This window comes from Neomonachus schauinslandi, chromosome 7 (genome assembly GCF_002201575.2).
Source record: "Neomonachus schauinslandi chromosome 7, ASM220157v2, whole genome shotgun sequence".
NCBI classification, from domain to species: domain Eukaryota; kingdom Metazoa; phylum Chordata; class Mammalia; order Carnivora; family Phocidae; genus Neomonachus; species Neomonachus schauinslandi.
This window is the reverse complement of record NC_058409.1, coordinates 122,723,876-122,741,208: the sequence shown is the minus strand read 5'-3', so window position 1 is coordinate 122,741,208 and position 17,333 is coordinate 122,723,876.

Genomic DNA, 17,333 nt, shown 5'->3' with positions numbered 1-17,333 from the left:
AGATAGATAGATAGATAGATAGATAGATAGATAGATAGATAGATAGACAGAGATAGAGATAGAGATATATAATGGACACATAACATGGTGTAATTTTAAGGTATAGGACATGGTGATTTGATACATTTATATTTTGAAAGATGATTACCACTATAACACTAGCTACCACCTCCATCCTGTCACATAATTACTTTTTTTTTTTTTTTGTGGTGGGAATGTTTAAGATTCATTCTTTTGGTAACATTCAAGTATATGATACAGTAGTATTAGCTATAATCACAATCCTGTACGTTAGCTCCCCAAACTTGTTAATCTTGTAACTGTAAATGTTTACTCTTTGACCAACGTACTTCCCATTTTCCCCACCCCCAATCCCTTGTAACCACCACTCTATTCTGTTTCCCTGAGTTTGACTTTTTTAGATGGAATATTTTAAAAGTCCTTTTATCAAGGTAAATAAGCCTAATCTCCTTAAATAGATCTGGTTTACTCCATTATTTCATTCATTATATCTTTCCTGAGGGCTGATGAAACCAAACAAGAGGACTAGTGACAAACAAGGGACTAGTGACAATACCAGGGGAGACTTGTCACCTGGTTCCTCTGTGTCCCACAGTTGTGCATCGAGTCAGCACTGGGCAGTGACCCTGTGATTGATTGAGTTAAGGAGATTCCTGGGCTCCTACATTGCATGTTCGGTCACATGCCTGCTCTGGGAGGAGTCTCTGTTTTGAGTCACCAATTTCCACTGGAAATAAGCCAATATAGCTGAAAGCAGTGTTTTTACAGGAATATATAAAATAACACCAGCTGTATCAGCCATAGTAAGAATCTGCTATAGTAAGCCATAGTCTTATTTTTCAGAAACATTACCAAGTTAGTAGTTCATAATGGGCATAATATACTTTGCTTTTTGATTGTAAATGAAAGCAAGGAGTCAGCCTATAGAAAGTGAAGTCTGGTTGAGTCAAAAAAGAGGTGAATAATTTGGCATTTTTCACTTGCAATTTGATTAAAAATGAAGTAGAATTTCTATGAAATTCAAGCTTTGTCCCTTGTTGACTCTCTGTGATGTCAAAAAGATGCAACTATTGAATGCAAGCTGGTACAGCCAGTCTGGAAAACGGTATGGAGGTTCCAAAAGATATTAAAAATAGAGCTACCCTACGACCCAGCGATTGCACTGCTGGTATTTACCCCAGAGATACAGATATAGTGAAAAGAAGGGGCACATGCACCCCAATGTTCATAGCAGCAATGTCCACAATAGCCAAACTGTGGAAGGAGCCAAAATGTCTTTCAACAGATGAATGGTTAAAGAAGATGTGGTTCATATCTACAATGGAATATTACTCAGCCATCAGAAAGGATGAATACCTACCATTTACACTGACATGGATGGAACTGGAGGGGATTATGCTAAGTGAAATAAGTCAATCAGAGAAAGACAATTATCATATGGTTTCACTCATATGTGGAATATAAGGAATAGTACAGAGATTCATAGGGGAAGGGAGGGAAAACTGAAGGAGAAATCAGAGAGGGAGAAAAACCATGAGAGACTCTTGACTCTGGGAAACAAACTGAGGGTTGCAGAAAGGGAGGTGGATGGGGGGATGGGGTAACTGGGTAATGGGCATTAAGGAGGGCACGTGATGTGATGAGCACCAGGTGTTATACGCAACTAATGAATCATTGAACATTATATCAAAAACTAATGATGTACTCTTTGTTGGCTAATTGAATTTAAATGAAAAAAAATACCACTATTTTTGTTGGTCTGGATTCTTCCTTCTTTCCCATATTCTCTTTGCTTAACCTGTGTCTTTGTACTCTCAGGGGGTAGAGTGGAATGGCATGTCACAGGTAAATAATCTTATCAACTAGTGCGTTTGGGGTAGATACCAGAAAAATTGATATTTTATGATGAGAATTTATAGCTCAGAAAGCACAGTACTTGGTTGAATAATATAAATGGTCCTAAGTTTATAAGTTTTTGTCTTTCAGCTGAACCACGTTTAAAAAGTAGAAACACATGCATTGTACATTAGTATGCAAGTGAGTTACTTGTTTAATTAATAACCTGCCTTGTTTCAAAAGTATTTGTGATATTTAGTGTAAAAGTATATCTACTCTTTGAAAGTCTTCAGACTGCTTTGAATGACAAGTATAATATAAATAAAAAGTAGTAGTACTGCATTTATCACTCTTATCCTCAAAGAATAGGATAAAAGATCCTCAAAAGAATGCAAACATGAAAACCATGAGCCCTTGGTCAGAGCCTCACTATGACCTCCAAAGCACTGCAGGATTATTACATGGTCATTTCAGTTCAAGACTGATGAACCAATGTTCAGACTTTAGATTCTCTATTGATTTTAAATAACAGATTTTCTGCTCCTTTATATTGTCACATGGTAGATTTTTTTTTTTTCTAAATCACTCTTCCTTCCACCAAAGACATGGTGGAGGAGAATGTTGAGTTTCAAGATCTCACAATGGCTTATGCAACGTGTATATCATAAAACACCAGCAAAGCAGGCTTTTGTGGCTGTCTAGAGTTGTTGTTACTCTAAGTCACTGTATGTTTTTAGCTCAAAGAATTTCTCAGGTAGCACAGTTGGCTGGATTCAGATAATTGCTATTTGTCAAAACATAGAAGAGGCAAATGGTTGTATTAGAGATCGTTCTGCTTGAACACTTGTTCCTCTCCATGAATTCAGGAGGCTACATTGGTGTAGCCCCAAACTGCTTACTTATTAAAAGTGCTCACTATTCTGAAATTGCTACCATTGATCTTTAATCCATTGAACACCAACATTTGGGTCTCGGTTATCAGAAATATTGCCTCACTCCATAAACATTGCTTTGGCATTTGAAACAAAATTACTTTTGGCCCTTTCACAGAGGAACCTCAGATTTGGCTGCCACAGGGCTCCCTCTGGAGGTCAGCAGAATCCAAGGTCAGTTAGTAGAATAGCTTTGGCCTCAGCGCAAAATAAACCCCTGTCTTTTCATCTAGTGCCTACAGAATGGGGTGTTGTATTTGTGAGCTCAGGAAATGATTATCTGTGTCTGAGGTTGTAGGAAAGTTACCTGATTATTCTCCTATGGGTGAAATTTGATTGTTGCTGTGCGCTGGTATTTAATCTCTGTAGCTTTACATTTTTTCTAGTTTTATCGAAGCCTTTCAGCCAAAGTGAAAACAAGACAAAATAAAACCAAAGGGCAGAAAAATGCAGAGTTTTATTTTGTTTGTTTTAAGTGGCAAGGAAACCCAGAGTATGGTGGTTCTGGTTCCATAATGCCCACCATCTGGGTAGGATCAAATGAACCTACAGAGTCTGAATTTCACCAAAAGTGTTTGAAGTACACAGGCATGGGGTCAATGGGTTTGCAGCAGAACTGAACTCTTTGAAGGTAAACATTCATTAGCTGGGATCATTTCCAAAATAAAGCAAATTAACTTGCATCAGACCAAACTTTTGTTACTTGATAGGAATTTACACTCACAGGAATAAAATAATAACCAAACTATGTATCTCCCTCCCTACCTTCCTCATACCTTCTTTCCTTCATTAGTTAGCATGTTGGTTCCTTCCTTCCTTTCTTCTTTTTCACTCTTTTTTTTTCTATTTCTTCTTTCACTCATTTTTTTATGTTAATTAAGTGGCATAAAATATAATTTTGATATATTGAAGATGGAATTATATGTCTGGAATTTGCTTCAAAATAATTTGAATGAGGAAGATATGGAAGGTATAGATGACATAAGACATGCCATAAATTCCACTGTATTTTAACCAGTGATTGTAGGGGAGGGGTGCCTGGAGAAAACAGTCACTTCCCTGTTTTGGAACAAAACTAAAACTTGAAGAAATGTATTTTTTGTTCAGTAAAAATGGGAGAGAATCCCAATGTCCCTAGCCACAAGGGACCGGTTCCACTGAGAAGTGAACAGTGGTGACTCAAATTTTTGAAAACATTTGGGGATAGGAAAAATTGGCCTTCTGTTAATTGGCAAGTGTTCGAGTGGGACTCTGTTTTTATTGGGATGTGTTATGTTGTATGTACACATATATGCACCAGAATCTCTGCTGAGTTTATAAGGTTCAGAAAAGATGGTTGATAAAATCTTGGGGGGGGGGTTGTTTTTTAAAAGATTATTTATTTATTTGAGAGAGAGAGAGAAAAAGAGAGCAGGAGGAGCGGGGAGAGAGAATCTGAAGCAGACTCCACACTGAGCATAGAGCCTGATGTGGGGCTCCATCCCACCACTGAAAGATCATGACCTGAGCAAAAACCAAGAGTCAGACACTCAACCAACTGAGCCACTCAGGCGCCCCTGATAAAAACTTGCTTTTTGTTAGTTTATCTCAATAAAAGCCCCCTGGAACTCCAAAAAAAAAAAAAAAGACTTGCTATAAATGGATAATTATTAAAATTAAGTGATGAATACACTGGACTTATTATTCCTTCATGACTACTCTTATATACATATTTTTAATTTCAGTGATAAAAAATTAAAATATAATTACTTTTAATGAACCTGATTGAAAGGATACAAGAAATGGGCAAAGTGTTTTATTAAGATGTGGAGAGAAACTCTCCAAATTTCTTTTCCTATTTAACTTTTTACTTGATATATTACAAAATATATAGAAAGATAGGAAATTTTAACATTCATAATGTATTTGTGGGGCAGCACATGAATACAATTTATAAACAAACGCACATTGTGGTATACAGGAAAACACCTGCCATTGGCAAGGGGGCATGACCATTGAAGTCAGAGGCCCCTGTGGCAGGGGAAGAAGGCTGGACCTTACATGAAGATGACAAACCCATTTTTAAAGAAAACCAAAGAGTCATTTTACTCATTACTTCTCAACTGTACAGATGTTCCCTTCTATACCATTTTTCTAATTTTACTACTATTTTATTATTTCTATTTAAAATTTCTATTACAAATGTAATTAGGTTGTATCTTAGTTTGGGCTGGTGTAACAAAATACCACGGACTGATGGCTTATACACAACAGAAATTTATTTCTCACAGTTCTGGAGGCTGGAAGTCCAAGATCAGGGTGCCAGCATGGTTGGGTTCTGTCGAGGATCCTCTTCCAGGCTACAGGCTGCTTGCTGACTTCTCACTGTGTCCTCACACGGTGGGAAGAAGGTGAGGGAGCTCTCTGGGGTCCCTTTTATGAGGATGCTAATCCCATTCAGGAGGGCTCCTTGCCCATGACCTCATCACCTCCTAAAAGCCCCACTTAACACCTTCCCATTTGGAGGTTAAGATTTCAACATATGAATTTGGGGTGGGGGGAGGCCACAAACATTCAGTCCACAACAGGTTGCATTTTCAAGGATGGAAGCAAGTTTTTCATCTAAATTCAGCTCCTTGGTGGGGCACTGAAGAAAAAATACCTATGAGCTTTTTATATTCCCACATATATGACTTTAGAGGCCTGTTCACAATAGTCAAGAAATATCAACTAACTTTTTACTGTAGGACTACAACCACTTCTTGCCTCCCAAACCGCACACACACACACACACACACACACATCTTATCTCCCTGGCATTCATGACTGGCATGTGAGGATCAGGTGTTATAGTTCAGATATTGATCTTCAACTTCAAATAACAACAGCACCCAGTGAGCTGTAGTGTGGGAGCTCCCTGAACAGTTAAATCAGTACCAGAGCCACTGAATCCACTCCTTTGTTGCCCAGTGAGGACACAGAGTGACAGAGCTTTAAAAGGATGGAAAGGATATATTCATGTATCCATGAGAAGGATAGAAGGGTCAGAATACAGGATCTGGCTCGTTGTCTCAGGGGTCCAGTGGAGTAAATCAAGAAAGGGTAAATCAAGAAAGAATCAGCCTTCTACTTCTGATTCTTTAAAATGTCTTTCAATTAGGTGGAGCTTGAAGCTCTCCCAGGAACTCTGAAGCCTAGATTTAAGTGCCATTGGCATGATTAGATAAAACTTCTGGTATGTTTTCATGGATATCACCAGCTGAGTCAGCAAACATACTTCTTCATTGTCAGCTTTCCTAAATAAACCCGTGGAGATAATCAATCCTAAATAAACATTTAAAGAAGACAATAGAGAAGAGATGATTTAAACTTACTACAGAAAAGACTAATCAAAATAAGAAGTTGAGCACACACTTCAAAATTCATTCAGGGGCGCCTGGGTGGCTCAGTTGGTTAAGCATCTGCCTTTGGCTCAGGCCATGATCCCGGGGTCCTGGGATCAAGCCCTGCATCGGGCTCCCTGCTCAGCAGGGAGTCTGCTTCTGCTTCTTCCTCTCCCCCCAACCCCCATTCATTCTCTCTCTCTCTCTTGCTCTCTCTCAAATAGATAAATAAAAATCTTTAAAAAGTGCATTCAGATGATATGAAAAGTTATCCAAAGGGATAAATAAAAAATATAGGTGATGATGATTAGAAAGTTATCTTTATGTGTGTGCTATCATTGGGTAAGAAATTATGAGGACTTACAAGTGGATAAAAAAAGAGGTGGGGGGGGATAGTCCAAGATAGCAGAGGAGTAGGAGACCTTAGTTTCATCTGGTCCCAGGAATTCAGCTAGATAGCTATCAAATCACTCTGAACACCTTCGAACTCAACCGGAGATCCAAGAAGAGAATAGCTGCAACTCTACAAATAAAAAAGCAACCACTTTCCCCAAGGTAGGAGGTACAGAGAAGTGAATCCGAGGTGATATATGGGAAGATAAACTGCGGGGGTAGGGAGCCTCCATAAGCCGGCTACTGGAAAGTGATATAGCAGCAGAGCACAAACCAGAACTTTTAGAAGTCTGTTCCTGTGAGGGACGTCTCTGCCTGAAAGGTGCTCACGTGGTGAAGTGGGGTGGAATTCTAGGTGGGACAGTGTGGTCTCAGGATCCTCAGGGTCACAGGAAGACCGGGGGTGCTTGAGTGCAGCAGAGTTCCCAGGCATCAGAGCAGGGAAGCTGGCTGCAATCAGTGAGCCCAGTGAGCTCTCAGCTCAGGGTTGCCATAAACTGCAAACCCCTGCACGGTCAGGCGACCGGTCTCTGAGCAGGGGCCCAGGAAGTGGCAGAACCGCAGGGAGACACCCCCCCCACACACATCCTTCCCCTGGGAGGAGCAATGTGGGTGCATGCTGCAGGAGTCTGCAGGTTTTGGAGACTCGAAACAGGGTCACATGCCTGAGATAGGAATGCTCGGTCATAGGCTGGGTGAGTATGGAGTGCGGCCGGAGACCAGAGAAACAGGAATGATTGACTGCTTTTCTCTGAGGGTGCACTGAGGAGTAGGGCCCCAGCTTCTGACTCCTCAGGGACCAGAGATTGGGAGGCCACCATTTTCATTCTCATCCTCTAAAGTGGCATGGAAAGCCTTCAGGGAACAAAAGCCACATACAGCAATCCAGAGCAGATTACTTAGCCTGGCCTCCTGGCAAGGGTGGTACAATTCTGCCTGGGACAAAGACACCTGAGAATCAGCACAACAAGCCTTTCCCCCAGAAGTTCAGGAAGAACATCCAGCCAAGACCAAGTTTACTGATCACACAGAACTAGGGGACAACAGTATATAGAATTCATGGTTTTTTTCCCCCACGATTCTTTAGTCTTTCAATTTAAATTTTTTTTCTCTTTCCTTTTCAACCAATTTCTTGTTTTGTCAACTCTTTTTAAAAAATCTTTTTTAGGGCGCCTGGGTGGCTCAGTTGGTTAAGCTACTGCCTTCGGCTCAGGTCATGATCCTGGAGTCCCGGGATCGAGTCCCGCATTGGGCTCCCTGCTCAGCGGGGAGTCTGTTTCTCCCTCTGACCCTCCCCCTCTCCTGCTCTCTGTCTCTCATTCTCTCTCTCTCAAATAAATAAATAAAATCTTTAAAAAAAATCTTTTTTAATTTTCACTTTTACACTATATTCATCCTTTCATTGTATTTAATTTTATTTTTGTATATACATGTTTTTCTTTCTTTACAATTTTGGCATGTAGTTTGTTCTAACAAACAGACCAAAATACACTCAGGATATAGTCTATTGCTCTGTTCTGTTCACCTGTCTGATTATATTCTCTCTTTTTAAAAATTTTTTTTATTTGTTTGTTTCGGGTCTCTTCTGATTTGTTTAGTGTATATTTATCTGGGGTCACTGTTGCCATTTTATTATTTGATTCTCTTGTTCATCTATTTTTCTCTGGAGAGAATGACAAGACAGAAAAACTCACCTCAAAAAAAGAGAACAAGAGGCAGTACTGACTGCCAGGGACCTAGTCAGTATGGATATAAGTAAGATGTTGGAACTAGAGTTCAGAATAATGATTATAAAGATACTAGCTGGGCTTGAAAAAAGCATAGATGATACTAGAGAATTCCTATCTGGAGAAATAAAAGAACTAATATCTAATCAAGTAAAAAAAAAAGGCTATTAATGAGATGCAATAAAAAGTGGAGGCTCTAACTGCTAGGATAAATCTAGCAATATAGAAGACAAAATGATGAAGAATAAAGAAGCTGAAAAAAAGAGAGATAAACAACTACTGGATCATGAGGGGAGAATTTGAGAGATAAGTGATCCCATAAAGTGAAACAATATTAGAATGATTGGGATCCCAGGAGAAGAGAAAAGGGGGGGCAGAAGGTATATTGGAGCAAATTATAGTGGAGAACTTCCCTAATCTGACAAAGGAAACAGTCATTCAAGTCCAGCAGGCACAGAGAACCCCCTCAAAATCAATAAAAATAGGTCAACACTTCAACATATAATAGTGAAACTTGCAAATCTCAGAGACAGAGAAGACCCTGAAAATCTGGACAAGGGGTCCATAACCTACAAGGGTAGAAACATTAGACTGGCAGAAGACCTATCCACAGAGACCTGGCAGGCCAGAAAGGACTGGCATGATATATTCAGGGTGAGAAATGAGAAAAATATGCAGCCAAGAATACTATATCCATTCAAAACAGAAGGAGAGATAAAAAGCTTCCAGGACAAACAGAAACTAAAAGAATTTGTGATCACTAAACCAGCCCTGCAAGAAATATTAAAGGGGATCCTTTAAGCGACAAGAAAGCCTAAAAGTAACATAGATCAGAAAGGAATAGAGAAAATACACAGAAACAGTGGCTTTACAGGTAATACAATGACACTAAATTCATATCTTTCAATACGTACTCTGAATGTAAATGAGCTAAATGCCCCAATCAAAAGACACAGTGTATCAGATTGGATAAAAAAGCAAGATCCATTGATATGCTGTCTGCAAGAGACTCATTTCAGACCCAAAGACACCTACAGATTTAAACTGAGGGGGTGGAACACCATTTATCATGCTAATGGACATCTAAAGAAAGCTGGGATAGCAATCCTTATATCAGACAAATTAGATTTTAAACCAAAAACTGTAATAAAAGATGAGGAAGGACACTATATCATAATTAAAGGGTTTATCCAACAAGCAGATCTAACAATTATAAATATTTATGTCCCTAACATAGGAGCAGCCAATTATATAAACCAATTAATAACAAAATTAAAGAAACACATCAGTAATAATATAATAATAGTAGGGGACTGTAACACCCCACTCATGGCAATGGACAGATCATCTAAGCAAAAGATCAACAAAGAAAGAAGGGCTTTGAATGACACACTGGACAAGATGGACTTTACAGATATATATAGAGCATTCCATTCTAAAGCAACAGAATACACATTCTTTTTGAATGCATATGGAACATTCTCCAGAATAGATCACATACTGGGTCACAAATCAAGTCTCAACCAGTACCAAAAGATTGGGATCATTCCCTGCATATTTTTGGACCACAATGCTTTGAAACTTGAACTCAGTCACAAGAGGAAATTTGGAAAGAACTCAAATACATGGAGGCTAAAGAGCATCCTACTAAAGAATGAATGGGTCAACCAGGAAATTAAAGAAGAATCTTAAAAATTCATGGAAAGAAATGAAAATGAAATCACACGGTTCAAAACCTTTGGGATGCAGCAAAGGCAGTCCTAACAGGGAAGTATATAGCAATACAAACCTTTCTCAAGAAACAAGTAAGGTCTCAAATACACAACCTAACCTTACACCTAAAGGAGCTAGAGAAAGAATGGCAAATAAAACCAAAACCCAGGAGAAGAGAATTAATAAAGATTAGAACAGAAATCAATGAAATAGAAACCAAAAGAACAGTAGAACAGACCAATGAAACTAGGAGCTGGTTCTTTGAAAGAATTAATAAGATTGATAAACCCCCAGCCAGACTTACCAAAAAGAAAAGAGAAAGGACCCTCAAAAAAATAAAATCATGAATGAAAGAGATCACAACCAACACTGAAGAAATACAAACAATTAGAAGAACATATTATGAGCAACTATATGCCAACAAATTAGGCACTCTGGAAGAAATGGATGCATTTTAGAGATGTATAAACTACCAAAACTGAAACAGGAAGAAATAGAAAACCTGAACAAACCCATAACCAGCAAGGAAATTGAAGCAGTAATCAAAAATCTCCCAACAAAAATTCTCCCCCAAAAAACAAAGCCATCTCCAGGGCTGGATGGCTTTGCAGGGGAATTCTACCAAACATTTAAAGAAGAATTAATAACTATTCTTCTGAAGCTGTTTCAAAAAAATAGAAATGGAAGGAAAACTTCCAAACTCTTTCTATGAGGCCAGCATTACCTTGATCCCAAAACCAGACAAAGACCCCACCAAAAAGGAGAATTACAGACCAATATCCCGGATGAACATGGATGCAAAAATTCTCACCAAGATACTAGCCAATAGGATCCAACAGTACATTAAAAGGATTATTCACCATGACCAAGTGGGAGTTATTCCTGGGCTGCAAGGGTAGTTCAACATCCGCAAATCTATCAATGTGATACACTACATTAATAAAAGAAAGGACAAGAACCATACAATCCTTTCAATAGATGCAGAAAAATCATTTGACAAAGTCAGCATCCTTTCTTGATTAAACCTTTTCATAGTGTAGGGATAGAGGGAACATACCTTAATACCATAAAAGCCATATAGGAAAAGCTCACCGTGAATATCATTCTCAATGGGGAAAAATTGAGAGCTTTTCCCCTAAGGTCAGGAACATGGCAGGGATGTCCACTATCACCACTATTGTTCAACATAATAGTAGAAGTCCTAGGCTCAACAATCAGACAACAAAAAGAAATAAAAGGCATCCAAATAGGCAAAGAAGAAGTCAAACTCTCACTCTTCTCAGATAACATGATACTCTATGTGGAAAACCCAAAAGACTCCACCCCAAAATTGCTAGAACTCATACAGGAATGCAGCAAAGTGGCAGGATATAAAATCAATGCACAGAAATCAGTTGCATTTCTGTAACTAACAATGAGACAGAAGAAAGAAATTAAGGAGTCGATCCCATTTACAATTGCACCCAAAACCATAAGATAAGTAGGAATAAACCTAACCAAAGAGGCAAAGGATCTGTACTCAGAAAACTGTAGAACACTCATGAAAGAAATTTAGGAAGACAAGAAATGGAAAAACGTTTTGTGCTCATGGATTGGAAGAACAAATATTGTTAAAATGTCCATGCTATCTAGAGCAATCTATACATTCAATGCAATCTCTATCAAAATACCATCAACTTTTTTCACAGAGCTGGAACAAATAATCCTAAAATTTGTATGGAACTGGTAAAGAACCCCAATAGCCAAAGGAATGTTGAAAAAGAAAAGCAAAGCTGGTGGCATCACAATTCTGGACTTCAAGCTCTATTACAAAGCTGTCATCATCAAGACAGTATGGTACTGGCACAAAAACAAACACATAGATCAATGGAACAGAATAGAGAACCCAAAAATGGACCCTCAACTCTATGGTCAACTAATCTTTGACAAAGCAGGAAAGAATGTCCAATGGAAAAAAGTCTCTTCAACGAATGGTGTTGGGAAAATTGGAAGCCACAAGCAGAAGAATGAAACTGGACCATTTCCTTACACCACACACAAAAATAGACTCAAAATGGATGAAAGACTTAAATGTGAGACAGGAATCCATCAAAATCCTAGAGGAGAACACAGGTATCAACCTCTGTGATCTCAGCCACAGCAACTTCTTGCTAGACACATCTCCAAATGCAAGGGAAACAAAGGCAAAGATGAACTATTGGGACTTCACCAAGATAAAAAGCTTTTGCACAGCACAGGAAACAGTTGACAAAACCAAAAGACAACCAACAGAATGGGAGAAGATATTTGCAAATGTCTTATCAGATAAAGGGCTAGTATCCAAAATATAAAGAACTTATCAAACTCAACACCCAAACAACAAATAATCCAGTCAAGAAATGGGCAGATGGACATGAACAGACATTTCTTCAAAGACCTACAAATGGCCAACAGACACATGAAAAATGCTCAACATCACTCAGCATCAGGGAAATACAAATCAAAACCACAATGAGATACCACCTCACACCAGTCAGAATGGCTAAAATTAACAGGTCAGGAAATGACAGATGTTGATGAAGATGAAGAGAAAGGGGAACCATCTTACACTATTGGTGGGAATGCAAGCTGGGGTAGTCACTCTGAAAAACAGTATGGAGGTTCCTCAAAAAGTTGAAAATAGAGCTACCCTATGACCCAGCAATTGCACTACTAGGTATTTACCCCAAAGATACAAATGTACTGATCTGAAGGGGCACCTGTACCCCAATGTTTATAACAGCAATGTCCACAATAGCCAAACTATGGAAAGAGCCCAGATGTCCATCAACAGAAGAATGGATAAAAAAGATGTGGTATATATACACTGGAATACTACTCAGCCATCAAAAACATGAAATCTTACCATTTGCAAAGACATGGATGGAACTAGAGGGTATTATGCTAAGCAAAATAAGTCAATCAGAAAAAGACAGTTGTCATATGACCACACTCATATGTGGAATTTAAGACACAAAACAGAGGATCATAGGGGAAAAGAGGAAAAAATAAAACAAGACAAAATCAGAGAGGGAGACAAACCATAAGAGACTCTTAATCATGGGAAACAAACTGAGGGTTGCTGGAGGGGAAGGGGGTCAGGGGATGGGGTAACTGGGTGATGGACATAAAGGAGGGCATGTGATGTAATGAGCACTGGGTGTTATATAAGACTGATGAATCACTGACCAATAATACATTATATGTTAATTAATTGCATTTAAATAAAAAAGGATAAAAAAAGAAAAAGAAAAAAGAAAAATAAATAAATTTTAAAAAAATTAAAAAGAGAGGGAATCTGGAACAATAGAGTGGAATAAACCATAGTAAGAAAAAAGAAGTTTGGCGTCAATAAAGATGAGTAACATGGGCAATTATCACATATTAATAAAAAAAACTGCATGTGGAACAGTAGTGTTTATTCACAGGATAAATCCTGACAGTTTAAGATCGTGAGTTATCTGCCTGGAAAAGTCTCTTAAACAGGGACCAGAAAGAGAAGTAGAGCTGAAAGTGCCCTATGACTGCCCCCATTCCACCTTCCACATGGAAAGAATCTGGAGAGAAAAGTAGATCTTCTCAGGAAAGAAATGTGCTAAAGCCTGCCACAGCCAAAGTAAAGTCCTAGTTTGTGGTAATTGGAGGATGTCTTCAGGATGCCTGTCTGCTTTATGTCCATGAACCCAAAAGTCTGTCAATACAACCAGGGCACTTACACAAAGCATAAAACCAACCTGTAGGAGAAGCCTGTAGGGGAACAAGACCCACATGGCTGCAGAGGAAAATCCTGCTAACTCTCCATACAAATCAACTTAAATCTTCACTCCTAAATGTGAATGGCCAATACAAGATCATCAGATATTTGAGGAAAACCAATAAAAGAAAGGAAAAGGACCAGATGCTCAAACAGAACAGATGACCCTGGGAAAAAAAGATAGAAATAACGCAGGAAATAGAAGAGAACTTAAAAAAATAATTTAAATTAGTGTCCTCAGAACAGAAAGGATAATTACATCCATAATATAAGAACAGGTTGCCATGCAAAAATGAGCTACCAGGGCTCTAGAAAAATTCTTGGAAATAAAAAATATGATTGCCAAAAAAACCCCACACCTCATTTAATAAGTGAACTAAATAATTAACATGATTAAAGGTAGAATTAGTCATATAGAAGGTAAAGTTAAGGAAATTTCAGTATGCAGAGCAAAAAAGCAGACAAAAATTGTGAACAAGTTGAAACATGAAAAGTCCATCCAGAAGGTTCATGTACTCCTCAACTTACAAGCTGTGACCTTGGGCAAGTTGCATAATGCTAACATCCAGCCTTACTGTGTGTTTACTGTTTGCCAGCACTGTTCTAAGTCCTTACACTTGTTAACCCATCTAATCCACTCAGTAGTCCTCCATAGGCTATCTTTGCATTTGCCATGATCTACTACATCCTAATCATCCTTCATTGGAGGAGCTGGATGCTTTGTAGTATTTCTACCTGATAAATTAATGTTTTGATAAAGTACCAAGAAAGGGACATAGAGAGTCCACAACCTACCTTTCATCCTCTCCTTTCAAATGTTGGCCAGGGATCCCCTCTCTGCCTCCCTGCAAATATTGTTGCGCCCGTGGTGAAGACAAAACACAGAAGCAACCAGTCACACAGCCAAGTGTTAGAGGCAAGAAGCAACGCCAAAGGGGCAGTGGTAATGCATGGACATGTGGTTTTGCCTTAAGCAGAGCTTCAAATAATACTAAATTAACAATCAACCTCTAAAAAAGAGAGAGAGAGAGACCTGCAGATTTTATACAAAATTCTAAATTTCAGTTTCTTGTGACAAAATCTTCTGATTTTGTCTTCAAAAAAAGGGCAACAAGTGTGTTAGTTAAGATAGGCTGTTGTAATAAATAGGCTCTAAAATACAGTGCCTCAAAGAAGATAGAAATTTCTTTCCTGTATAATAGTCCAGAGATGAGCAGGTGGTCCAGTCTAGGTAGGTGGCTTTATCTGAGGTCATCCAGGACCTCTGGTGGCTTCTATTTTATTGTTCCAAAGAAACATTTTTATTTACCATCTTTGATTTGCCAGAAAGCAAATTCCTTGCCTTCTGTAGGTATTCAGATATGAAGTGAATGAAGGCAAATTTAAATCTCCAGCACCTTGCAGATGATGAATAGAAATTTCAAAGCACTTTTATAAAGCACTGTTTTGAAGGCAATAAAGATACAACAAAACAAAACAAAAACTAATGAAAAGTCCTCTACAGACCATTATATGTGACCTATAGTGATGTGCATGGTACTAAAAAAGAGAGAAAACATGCAATGCTCCTTCTTCATTAATACACAGATGCATTATCTATACTTCACTGCAAATGTCAATCACCTAGTCCCTCAATTTTCTTATTTGCTCTGTAGCAGACATTGTTGAGCCATTTCCTCCTTCCTTTTTGTTGACAGAGCTCTAATCTATGCAGCCATGTGCCTCCAGAGAGGTGGGTCTCATCCCCATCATCAAGGATCGGTCTAAATCATCATGAAGACCCCACTCTCCTTGCATTAAATATTTCCGAGAAAATAAATGCTCTGCATCACAGCCTTGCTCTAATTTGTACCATGTCAAATGACTTTTATAACAAAGTCCTGATAAAAGATGAAGTATTTAGCATCATACTTTCCAGGAAAGAGAAGTCATTCCATCCACACCGACTGGCATGGTGCCATTCCTGCAGCTGCCTCGCCTTCCACGCTAACACTGCTGAGAGCAGCAGGATACTGGTCTTTGGAAACCGCACACACTTTGCCAATATCAATACAATACTTGTTTGGCTCTGACCTTTCTGCATCTCCATTCCTCTTCTTAATATTGCATTTAGTAGTCACTGGTATAGGAATTCATAGCCAACAAAGACACACCTGGGCTTTTCGTACTCTGCACTCTCTCCCCGAATCACCTTTCCTCTTGCCTATTCATTTTTCAAGCATCAAGATCAAGCATCTTCTGGGTGAAAGATTCCCTGGCCCTACCTTTTTCAGAATAGAGTTAATCATACTGTCTTCCAGGCTGGAACTGTATTTTGGATATATTTCTATTATTGAATATACATATTTCCTGATAATTATCTGTACACATATGTTTCTTCCCATGAAGATGTGAGTGCATTGGACCTAATATATTAGGAATATATTAAATTAGGAATAAAGGACAGAAAGGAAAGGGGACAATAAGAAAGAAGGGAGGAAAGGATGGAAGAAGGGAAGAAAGAAAAATGTTATGGTTTCTTTCTTTTTTCTCACTGAGACCATGATGAAATAACCAACTTGTGGCATGTTTAGATCTTAGCAGATTGTTCCCCAAATTGGGAAAATTTCTGCACCATTCATGGTTAAGAAACCAAATGGAGAAAATTGCAGTCAATTTTCTTTTGAAAGATAGTTGGGGAAAGTAGATTCATTAAGTGGTTGATATTTAGAATAAATAGAAAGAAAAAAGTGCTACTGACCTAAGAACAAAAGGCAGACTTTAATACTATTAAATGAACTCAAGATCATTAAATTGGAAGGGCTTTAAAATCAGGCAGGCCTGCTGGAATTGGGGCTTCACCATTTGCTAACTGTATGATCTTGAGCAACTTTTCATCTTCCAGCTTCCATATCTGCATCACACAAAATGAGTGCAGTAATACCTATCTTGTAAGATTAATACGCAGTCTACATTAGATGAGATAACTGTACCTAGCTCAATGCTGGGTACAAGCTGTTTAGATGTTTAGATGTTAGCATCTTTCCATGCTTAGCAAGTACTGACTTAGAATACATATATTTCTTACCATATATATATACGGTAAGAAAAAAAACCACTGTTCTGGTTTGTTTAGGATGAGTCAACTCTCTATAGAATGAACATTCTTGGGCAAATTGAGAAATTTGAGTTACCGCATTTGAACCCTGTGGATTGCAGGGGTCTCAACAAGAGGACATCAAGATTTTCTGTGGACAGGGACCATGTCTAGTTCAACTTTGGTCCCAAGTGTGGAGCACAGGGACTGGCACACCTCAGGTGGCAGTGAGTTTAATTGGAAGAATGAATTCATGAAATCACACTCAAGGTCTTATCTGAGCCAGATTGCTAAAATTCATATCAACAGCAGAGCCCAGAACTCCTGGCAGGATTTTTCTCCAATGACATCTTTTTAAAACCTGCATAATATCAAGCAAAAAAGCAGTAGGGCTTCATTCTTCCTTGACTTTCTCACATCCCCATTTTCTCTCAGTGCGAGGAAACCTTTTTCAGCTAGATGGCTTAGAGACAGCCAGCCTTTCAGCTGTGGGAATTTTCC